This window comes from Phoca vitulina, unplaced genomic scaffold (genome assembly GCF_004348235.1).
Source record: "Phoca vitulina isolate PV1807 unplaced genomic scaffold, GSC_HSeal_1.0 scaffold17, whole genome shotgun sequence".
NCBI classification, from domain to species: domain Eukaryota; kingdom Metazoa; phylum Chordata; class Mammalia; order Carnivora; family Phocidae; genus Phoca; species Phoca vitulina.
This window is the reverse complement of record NW_022589720.1, coordinates 29,382,459-29,394,357: the sequence shown is the minus strand read 5'-3', so window position 1 is coordinate 29,394,357 and position 11,899 is coordinate 29,382,459.

Sequence of the window (11,899 nt, the reverse complement as noted above, 5' to 3'; positions counted from 1 at the left end):
TAAATGACCTACTGGCCTCCCTCAAACAATCATGTGAATTTTGCAAAGTAGCCAAGAGGCAGCATTTACCAGACATCCCCTCCCCCAAGCCCCAAAAGACTCAAGTTCGCCATCATTCTGTCCCTCTCTGTCTTTTCTGCTCCCCTTGCACAACCTGGAAATAAAGGAAAAGGACCCCCCTCCCACCCTCTCCTGGGGCCAGAGTGGGGACCCCGCTGAAGAGCAGCCTGCTTCAAACAGTGACAGACCCAGCCGTCTGGTCATTCGTGAAGCACAATGTGATGTAACCCCAGGATCATCTGTCCGGTTCAGAGAATCCTGGCAGATTTGCTGGCTGGTGTCCCCAGGTGTCAGCCTCAGTTATCCCCCAGATTCCTATGGAGAGTCCCTGCTCACAGGGGCTCTAGGATACAGTGGATGTGGACAGCTCGTTCCCAGCATTACCTACACACCACAAGCAAGTTTTAACTGAAGCAAATCACTCCACCAAATCCACAAAAAGGGTAAAGTTTGTGATTTTTCTATATCATTGCGATTACCATCTGATCCGGTAAGGAGTGCACTTCTTTGGAAGTTCTGACTTCTCTGATCTGTCTCAGTCGTTTGTGTTATACAACCAAAGTTCTCTACAGACTTTATTTTTGTACAATATCATTTTGTAACTTTTTACAAATAAAAACTCGTTTCTATTGCTCCCTGTCCTTCTGTCCTTCCTCCCTCGCCCGTGGACCACAGCTAGCCCAGGCGGCCATCCCAAGCATTTATGATCAGTCGGGCCCTGGACCAGAAGGCCCCCCCCTTCACCACCACACCGCCCACAGTTTGGTTAATGGCTTGCCCATCGGCTCTCCACAACCAATCACACCAATATTTATGGAGTTCCTACCCTCTGCCAGGTATTATTCAAGGCACCAGTCATCCAAAAGTGGCCAAAACCAAAAATCTTTGCCCTCGTGTAGTTGGTATTTTATTTTAGTGGACAGACAGTATTCAAAAAAGTAAAAATATGTAGTGATCCAGGCAATGATAGATGCTATGAAGAATACAAACAGGCTATTTTATAATAGGGAAAAAAAAATGGGGCCTGCTTTAATTAGAGGTGACCCTGAGGCAGGATTTAGGAAGCAGAGAGCGCTAACAGATAAGGAGCACCTTGGCTTCTGCCCTGAACCAGGCGAACACCTGGATGCAGCCGCCGCCTTGCACAACTTTGGGGGACACCGTGCACATCTGTGCTGTATGACAGTCCTTGGAGTTGGCGCAAATGGTGGCCTTGAGCCGAGTGTATTCTGGTGGCAAGAAAAACACACCAAAGAGAGGAAATGCCAGTGCCCTGGGTTGGGAAGGAGAGCATGCTTCCTCCTCGGATGACACACAGCCTGGGTTATGTCACGGGCAGCCTTGTGACTATGAAAAGGTAGCCTTGTGTGGTGTTTTAAACCCAAAACAAAACTCTGACACTCTTAATACTCATTCTAAGTGTCTGCCAGCTGAGGTTTTCCAACAGACAGCATCCAGAGCAGTGCCAGGCTCTGCCCGAAATGCCCTTTCCTTCCCGACGCTCCTGGCCCCCCTGCACTGAGAGTCCCCGGCGTCTCGGGGCCCCACTATGTGCTCCGGCGTTTGGAGTCCTTCTGCCAGGGCCGTGCTGGGGCCAGCCGAGGTTTCTGTCAGCCAAATTCTGGTACAAAATTAGTGACATGCCGAGGGAATGCAAAGATTGTTAGCTATTGCTACCTTCTGCTCCCTTTTTAGAGCCGTTTCCCCAAAGTAGGCTCCCAGGATCGTTAACTGGGTGAGACGCTCCGCAAAAACAGAAGGATGGGGTGGTTTTCTAATCAAGTAAGTTTGGAAAACATTGAGTTAAATAACATCAAACAGTTTTTTATAGTTAAAAAGAGAAGTGCAGAACTTATCAGAACCTTGATTAGACCAACAAGGACTGCGACCCTCCAGGAGGGGCGTGGTGGGCGGAGCTCCCCAGGTGGGTGGGGCCAGGGAGCCGCCTGCTGCATTGTTCTCTTGCTCATTACACCTGCTGACCGTCCCTTGAAACTACCTTGGGCGGTGTTGCCTGCTCCTATAAGCATCAGGATGCGCAGAGAGGGGGCTAGAGATCGGTAGAGAGGCAGAAACTGCTGGGCAGCTCCCACGGGAAGGACACCCCCCCACACACACACACACACACGTACACACACACACACACACACACACAGGTACTGTGGTTTCTTGCTCAGCATGATTAACCAGCGGTCAGCTTTGGAAATTTCCTTTCCAAAGGGAGAATGTGCAAATGAATGTCTCTCACGTAAGGGAGAATGTGTTGAAAGCTGGGAAATTCCTAGCAATAAAAAAGAGAACCTCCACCATGCTTACTGAAAATCCTCACCAGGCTCGAATCATTTTGAATCATGAGTGCAGGCTTGAGGGATTGATGCCCCCTTACAGTGGTCCTCAGAGGGAATGCTGCTTCTGTGGAGCTTTAGGCTCCGAATTCTTGCTGCCGAGAATGGTGGGAGCACTGGATGAGGAGCCCCGTCACCAGGCTCTGACTGTCTCCTGTGGCTTGTGCCCATGAGATCAGCCCAGGCCAGTTTTCTCCTCTGTGGCCAGGGCTGAGTGAAGCAAAGGTTTAAAAGAACTTTTTAAAGAATCAATCCACTCTTGAGGTAAAGGCAGAAAATCAGAATTTCCTGAACCTAAGTCTCAAAACCCGAAAGCACCGCCCCCCTTCACATGCAAAGTCCTACTTGGGTCACGGCTGATTTGCTGTCTGACCCCAGAGTCCCAGGGAGGAGGAAACCCAAGACCTCATACCGTCCACCTCAGAGCACAATGGCAGGGAGAGGACGTAGGTGTCAGCCATGGGCTTGGGGCTTTTTTCCATCAGGTAATGAAAGGTCTCAATCCAGAGTGTCTTCTTGGGATGCATCTTTGGTGACAGAACTGTTACTGTGATCCCATGCAGTAGTTAACTTTGGTCTCATCACATCCTGAATGAAATTAAAACCAAATACTGCCCAGTTGTCCCTGAAAATAAATAGGTAGGTGGGGGAGATAAAAGGAAAACGCCCATTTACTCATGGGTGACAAGGAACAGACTGCCACATCCTGGCCCCGGGGCAGGTGAGGGGAGCAATGAGGAGGATGCAGACCGGGGCAGAGCATGCGTGCTGACAGGTGCACAGAGTGCGGGAATGCCCAGGCCAGCAGCAGGTGAGAAGAAGACCTGAGAGGGAAACGAGCCAGGGACAGCCACAGTGCTGGGTTGCCAGACCATTTGGATTTCAGATAAGCATACCACAGCTTCTCAGTATCACTATGTCTTGTGCAAGATTTGGGACATGCGATATTTGGGACATACTTACATTAAAACGATCACTTGTTGTTTATCTGAAATGCAGCTGGGCACCCTCTATTTTAATTTGCTAACACTGGCAAGAGAAAGTGACATTTGAGCTGAGCCTTGGGGATGAACAGGAATCTGTCAGGTGGACAAGGGCAAAGGGTGGGGGTAGGATGAGGGACAGACGTTCCAGGCTGAAGGAACAATGTGACCCAGAAGAACGGAAGAGCCCTGTGCGTTCCAGGAGCAGTGAGCAGAGGGGTGGGCTCAGGGCTGACTTAGCCATTAGGCCCAGCAGACACTTGGCTAGGAGCCACAAGATTTTTAGAGGTCCTTTTAATTAAATACCAATTTTGATAATTTTTTAAATCAGAAGAAAAATTGAATAGAATAATATTGACTATATCATAAGAAATCCAGTCTGGATTATATTCCCCTTTATAAAGCCATGTGGTCATATACTTTTTAATATTTTACATAGAGAGGGGCCCACAAAGGCAAAAGTAACACAGCCCTGGGTGAGGGGCAAATAACAGCCTTGCCGGGCTCTCTACCTGCAGTTTCCTTCCGGGCTTCCCTCTCTCTCCCCATCAGGCAAGCCAACCTCATCATGAACATTGTGACTAATACTCGGTAAGAACTCGTTACATATATTATCTCATTAAATCTTCACAACAACACCACCACCACAAACCCTCTTCCCACCCTTCAAGTTCGGGTGTCTTCTCAAGATATTTGCACTCGCATCTCACTTAGGGAAACACACCTAAGGGTAGGCCATCCACATTCCAAGATTCATTCACCCCCTTTGAGGAGACACGTGAGGCAGGTGGCCCGGAGCATACTGGCAGTCAAGGGGACAGCGACAGAGGGAAGAAGTGGTCAGACAGAAGGCAAGAAAGGTAGAGACAAGAGCTAAGGCTCCGAGAAATCAGAGAACCAGCAGAAGTGAGCCATGACAAATAAGGATGAGGTTTTCAAACACACGGAATAGATTATTTTAACTAGGGAAATTCTTTAAAATGGTGTATGTAAGGAATTTTAACCCACTTCCGGCTCTGTGCCTGGGTTTCATTCATTCAACTAATTATTTAGCATCTATCTCCTACTGGGGAAGGATATAAATATAAAAACATATAAAGATAAAGCCCTCAAGGGGCCCCCAGATCAGAGGGACAGAAACAGTATAAAATACATGATGAGGACAGTGATAAAGACAACACAGTGTTATGGGAGATTCAAGGATGAAGCATAAATCCAGCTGAGGCGGGGCGGGGGGGGGGGCAGGTAGGTATCAGGGACAGCTTCCTGGAGGTGGCTGCCTGAATGTACTATTATAGGATGAGTAGGAATTTTCCAGACTGACGTTGGGGGAAGAGAGGGCATTCCACACAGAAGGGACTTGAGAGCTAAGCCAACAAGAGTAGAAAGAGCCTGGTGTGCTTTTGGCTTGGAGGGTGGAGACCAGTCAAGGCCAGAGCTTTGGAAAGCAGGACTAATGAGTCTTATTGGGCAGGAGAGGGAAGGAAGCAGCAAGGCTGGGGGCAGTGAGGGGCAGGGGAACAGAGAGCTCTTCCTCTCCTGGGCTCCTGCTCTGCATCCACACTCGGGAAAGGATCACTTCTGACTGTCACTCCTGACCCCGCCGTTTCAGACCCTCTGCCTCCCCAAACCCCTGTCTGAGTCTATTTTCTCAAGGCCTTGTGTGTACTGCTTTTATTTTCCCATGAAAAGCCCTCCAGTGACAGCTACTTTCCACAGGGGACTCAAGAGCACCAAAAGGCTTCCAGACCAACACTTCCTCAAACGGCCCAATTGAACTCTAGGGAGTCATTCATAGATGCAAGGGTTTCTTGATTTTAAAAATTAGGAAAATGCTGCATATTTTGGTTCCATCTCAGAAAGACATAGTACATGTTAGCATATTAAACAAGGCCCTGAGAAGGCCTGCAGAGGAAAACCTGTGTCATTTTGTTTAACCCAGCCGCTCACAACCTTATTTGACCAAGGAGCATTTGGGGACATCTCTAATAGAAGTGTTCTGCTAGACACAACTTGGGAAATGCAATTCTACCAAAAGGAATGGCCAAAGGGTCAACCAAAGAGTCAACCAAAGGAATGACTCTCTAATGGAAGAATTGCTGATGGCAGATTAAGTTCTTTCTGTGCAGGGGATCTTTCCAGCCCACCATCAGTAGAAGGCACCTTTGGCCTAAAGGACCTGACAACTGGCCACCACACTTTCTTATGTGCATCAATTGGACTGACCCAGTAAGCGACCAAGCTCAGCCATGGTCTCATTTCTCCCTGAGCTTGAGCTGAGGTAACCAATCCTCCTCCCCTGTCCTCACTCTCCACCCACTCTCAGTCCTAACCCCATCTGGCCAACCCAGCCATAGCTCAGAATTGCTGGGCTGGAAGATACTCCAAGGGGGTCTCATTCATGCTACACACAGAAAAAATCAGCCATCGTGGCCTTCATGAGTGTCATTCACCAAATAATCACAGATCCTTTCCACTCCTGGCTACATTGTAAGGTCACACATTTGGGTTCCCTTGTGGTTGACTGAGGCCAGTGAATGACCAAAGAGCATGAGCAGAAGTGGCTTGTGTTTCTTCTAAGCCTGACATTTAATTGCCATTATGAGATCCTTGAGAGTCTCTTTCTTTTCCTATAGGATGGCAACCAGAAACATTCAAGATGGTGGCTGTTCTGTCAACTTGGAGTGACTATGATGAATGGAGCCACTCTGCCAACCCATGACAGACATGCGTGGTAAAAGAGAAAGGACCCATTGTAATCTGAGCCACTGAGATGTGGAGGTTGTTACTGCAGCATATCTTAGTCTATCCTGACAGAGGCAAGTTTTTATTCTGATGAGGCATATTGTGGGCCATGAAGACAAAGAGAGCAGTCAGCAGAGGTGGGGAGAGTGGTAAATGTAAAGGCTCAAAGGGATAGGGGAGTGGTAGGAGATAAAATGGAGGAGGTAACCAAGGGCCCGATCATTTGGAGTCTTTGGGGCATTGTAGGGATTTAGGATTTCATTCTGAATCAGACAGGAAGCCATCAGGAGGTTTTAGGAAGACAGGTGACAGGATCTGGTTTGTGATGTTAAAGGACTCTTCTAGCTGCTTTGTGGAATATAGACTGTGGAGGAGACCAGCGAGGCCACTGCACTAATGCACATGGGTGATGGTGGGGACTTGGACGAGCGTCAGCAATGGTGGTGCCAACAGGACTTGCTCAAGGTCTGGGAGGGAGGGGCTGGGAGAGCAGGAGTGAAGGTGTGATCAGAATGGTACCGAGCCTGAAGCCAAAGCAGTGGCATCTCTAAGAAGGCCAGGCTGCACAGGTCTCACGCAGGGGACCTCCTCATTCAGGTCTCATTGTGGAGCTTTTCTGCTGGGAAGGTCACCAAGAAAGAAGAGAGATGCTCCGTCCTGACATCTAACTCTGGGTAAGGCAGGAGCCAGGGCAGGGGCTGGGTTCTGAGGGAGTCTGCCAGGCCCTGCGGTCTGGAATGCCATTAAAAGTGTGCATGCCAGGCCAGTTGGCTCATGGTCAGGATGAATCTGCCACTGCTCCCTCTGACAATGTTTAGCATGAAATAAAAAGTATGGCTTTCAAATGATACCACAAGGAAGATTCTTGAGCAAATATGGCCAGAGCCGCTCTGCAGAATGTTCTCAGAGGCTGGGATTCCATTCGCCTCCAGCCCTCTTTTTCCATCTGATCCTTCCCAGCCCTGCACTGAGGTCCAGCCGGACAATTGCATTGGCCTCCTCACAGGTCCCCCGCCTTCCAACCCTTCCCCTCCAACTGCACTCATGGCTGCCAAATTAATCTTCCGTACCTCCCCCTCCTATTCAAAATTCCTCTCTATCTTCCTGCAGCCAGTCAAATCCCTCAGACTGCCAATCAGAGCCTCCACAATTTGTTTCAAACATATCTTTTCTCTAGTTGTTGTATTTATGTCCCCCAAATCTTCCTGTTTAACCTAACCTCTACCCTTCAGTCACTATGGATGACCTACAGAACCTCAAAATACACACTGAGCTTTCTACACTTTCCACGGCTGGACCCTTGCCCAAGTCTTTCCCTCTGCTGGGAATAAGGTCCTTCTTCTCTTCAGTGCTCCAGATTCTCCCCAGCTGGTGTCCATCACCCACTGTGATGGGTGGTCTTGCAGCCAAGCTCCTCATGTGTGGATCACGCTTTCTTGTGGATATGTGTGCACTGGTCTTATGTTCTCTGCTAGGTTGAGGGCTCCTTGAATGCATGGGCCACATCTGGCTCATCTTTGAATCCTGAAGAGCCCTGAGCACATGCTGTCACCTGTAGCAGAAAACTCAACTCAAGCTGCCTTAAACAATGAAAGGGAATTGATTAGCTCATGTCCCTGGAAAGTCCTGCGGTGGATCTGGTTCAGAACAAGCTAGATCCAGGTGTTCAATTAACATCATGAGGAAGAGCCCCTGTCAACCACTTCACTGTTTTCCATTGTGTGGGCCTCATTCTTAGACCGTCCTTCCGCAACCTGGTAGCAAAGATGTCCAGTGGAAGTTACAGGCTAAAGTCCCACTCTCTTAGCTACCCAGTAGACAGAACGAGTTTCTTGTTTAATAATTTCATTAAGGACCTTGGAGGAGATTCTGACTGACCAACCAGAGCCAGATGCCAATGTCTCCACTGATGGCTATGGCCAGGAGGATGGATAATTCTGTCCTGGCCTAGGCCATGTGTTTATGTTTGGCGCCAGCCGGTAGGCCAATTTGACTAAACTGTATGGGCTAAGAACATGGGAGGTCAGATGCTGTGAAGGAGATATGGGTGCTGTGACCTAAAGAAGGAATGAGGGATGCTGAGAAGCCAAAAACAACAGATGTCCATGACAGACATTTTCTGTGATAGCACATTCCAGCAAACAATTTGGCACCTCTTTTCTTAGATTGATTTTGACAACCATCTGCTCAAAGAAATTAAGGTTTCCATCTTGGCTTATTTTTTTGGCCATAACAGCAAGTTCATATAACAATTCAAACAGAACAACAGGGAGTCAGGGGCATCAGTTAAGACATAACTGGGAGAAATACAAGTATGGGTACCTTTTTTTACAAAAAAAAAAAAAAAGGAATATTGGATGGGTGGTTAGATGGAAGGAAGGAAGGAAGGAAGGAAGGAAGGAAGGAAGGAAGGAAGGAAGGAAGGACTGTTTTATTTATTTGATTGTGCCACTGTCATATTAAAACCCTGTTAAAGGGCACCTGGGTGGCTCAGTCAGTTAAGCGACTCTTGATTTCCACTCAGGGAATGATCTCAGGGTTGTGAGATCAAGCCCCACACTGGGCTCCCAGTGGGGAGTCTGCTTGAGATTTCCTCTCCCTTTCCCTCTCCCTTTGCCCCTCCCCCTGCTCTCTCTCCCTCTCTAAAAATAAATAAATAAATCTTTTTAAAGAAATCCTGTTATAATGGGCCCCATTAAAAAGACAGTTCAAAGAAGGTTCAATTAATAGAAAACCCTATTGCAGTGGTTTAAATAGGAGCTTACCTATCTCACACAATTGTTTATGGATATGTACGTGGTATGTGCCACAGGAATAATTTTTGCAGGCATATCTACCAAAGGATGTTAACATTAGTGGGCATAAGGTTAAGGAAAAAAAAAATACTTACATTATCTCAAAGTATCTCGCCCAAGATATTTATTAATTACAAAGGGAAAAACAGTAAATTTACATTGGAGAAACTCAGCAGACACCATCTTAATGAGGTGATCAGGGCTAAGATCACCACTAATAAGAAATATTGATATCATGTTCCCTGATACAAATGAGAAGAACACAACATCACTTCTTTTATTTTTGCCAAAAATGCAAAACCTCTATCTAGCCTTGAGAAAACATCAAACTCAAATTGAAGAACCTTCTACAAAATAACTGACCAGCAATGTTCAAAAGTGTCAAGTACGAGAGAGAGAAGGAAAGATGGAAGAATGTTTCCCAGCCTGGAGCAGAGGAAGGAGACTTGACAACTAAGTTGAGGTGGGACCTCAGATTGGATCCTCAAACAAGAAAAGAACACGAGTGGGAAAACGGGAAATCTCTCTTCAGAAGGTCTGGAGTTTCGTTAAGAGTATTGTACTGAAGCTCATTTCCCACATTTGATCATTATGTACCTGGTTAAGGAAGATGTTAGCATTAGGAGAAGCTGGGTAAGGGGCATAAGGGAGCACTCCTCTTACTATTTTGACAACTTTTCTGTCAGTCTAAAATTATTTCAAAGTTAAAGTTAAATAAGAAAACCATGGTGTTAGTTCTTAGTACAATTATAGACCAGTTGCCACCACAGTGCAAAGATTTATAGGGTTAGTGTCCAAATCATATGTACAGACAAGTGATCTTAGAGTTTGGAGGAAGGAGGACACAGTGTGGCCTTGATACTTTTGACGTCTCTAGCTTCAGGCAAGTTGCATGGCTTCTGCTAGACTTTGAAAGCATGGGCCAAAGACAAAGAAGTGTGAATGAATGCCCATGGCATGTTCTGAAGGCTTCTCAAACTTCTTCCCAGGCAAAGAAATGGACTTTGGGCTCTGATCTGGAACTAGCATTCTGGAATTCCAGGCCTGTGTGGCAATGGGAAGGGCATGGGATTAGCTGTGGGACACGGAAAACTTGGGAAATTAAGGTGGCATCTTCAGAGAAATTGGTTATGGAAGAATACACGCTGGGCTCATTTCTGTATTCGAAAAGACACAAAAATCAGAATGATGTCTGAGACTAAAAGCCAGAGCACACATGTTAGAGAGCTTTTAAGGGCACCAAGCTGATTTAGACCAGGCTATTGCAGAGCAAATATTTCTTTAGAGGAGCAATGAAAGATGTGGAGTTAGCTAAGGAGTTGTGCTTACCTCAGTCTCATGTCAACCAAACTTCCACACCTCCTCCAACTTTGGTGTGCACACGGAGCCCCCAGGGATGTTGTTAAAATGCAGATTCTGACTCAGTAGTCTGGGATGGAGCCTGAGATTCTGCATTTCTTTCTTTTTTTTTTTTTTTAGATTTTTTATTTATTTGACAGAGAGAGCACAAGCAGAGGGAGAGAGAGAGGCAGGCTCCCTGCTGAGCAAGGAGCCCGATGTGGGACTCGATCCCAGGACCCTGGGATCATGACCCAGGCCAAAGGCAGCCGCTTAACCGACTGAGCCACCCAGGCGTCCCGAGATTCTGCATTTCTAACAAGTCCCCAGGTGATGCCAGTGCTGCCGGTCCGCAAGCCTTGCTTTGGGGAGTAACTGTACAGACCACTGGAGATGTTTGAGCTGCGGAAAGACAGCAAAGACAACAGTGATCTGGGAATATGTTCCATGAGGCTGTGTTGGTTCTGAATACCTTCCTGGTCTTCATGTATGGGTAGTCACAAGCAGAGTTAACATGGAAAGCTGAAAATTTTGTATGAAAAGCCCTATCGGGCAAACAGCACCAGGGTGAAGAGCAGGTGGGAACATAGGATCCAGAGGTGAAGCCACAATGCATCTATAACACAGACTGTTTCAATCAGTCCATGGAGCACAGCCCTGAACCCACAGATGGGTGGCACGGGGCCTCCCAGGGGCAGCGGAGACCTGGCCAGGTGAAGGCTCTCTGATGACCACTTTACTGCCACCAGTGCCTTTGGCCTGGCTGTGCAGTAGGTCCAGCAAGCCCAGCTCTTCCCCGTCCCTTCTCCTGTCATCACATAGCACATATCCTTACATCTCCTCATCCCTTCCCAGCTCAAACATCCCATTACCCAAGAAAGGACCTTCCAGCCTTCCCACCAAAATGCACCACCATACGCAAAAATCCAGGAGCTGGGAGGAAAGGCAAAGATCCTTTGACCCCTCCTAGGGACTCATCTACTGCTCTTCTAGAGAATGGAAGTGAGTTCTACCTCCTCTCCCCACCAGGCAAGTTAGGAACACTACTTTTAGCCATCGGTTGGAGGGCATTTTCATTTTCTGTGGGTATCTGGAAGGTGGGCCTCTTCCCTAAATGATTGGATTCTATGCTACCAAATGAGAAGAGAATGAGTGCTTCCTACACACACTGTGGTGACCAAAACACAGCCTTTGCCTTCAAGATGCTCCTAGTCTCCTGGGAAAGAAGAAGGCAAAGGTAAAACCGAAGCAGGTGCCAAAGGCTGCAGGATCCCAGAGGTAATGTCCTGGGGAAAGCAGGAGTTGGAGAACTGAGAGCTAGACCCTGAGTAAGGGAGTCTGGTGGCTCCGTCCCACAGCCCCACCTTCTCCCTACAAGACACCCTAGTGTCTACCGTCTCCACGTGGACCGTCAAGACCTTTGGCTGGTGGGGCTTCCCTGCTATTAGGTGCAGACTCCATAGCAAACCCTGCAGACCAGTTCAGTTGAGCCCCACAAGGCACACTGTCTTTGCATTCCCCACAATTAAAGTCTTCCTTACAACTGCCTGTTTCTCCCCAGGTTTCTAAAGCATGGCCCCAAAATCTTCCTGAACCCCTTTGCTCTGAGTCTTGGTGTTCACTCACTGCCCTG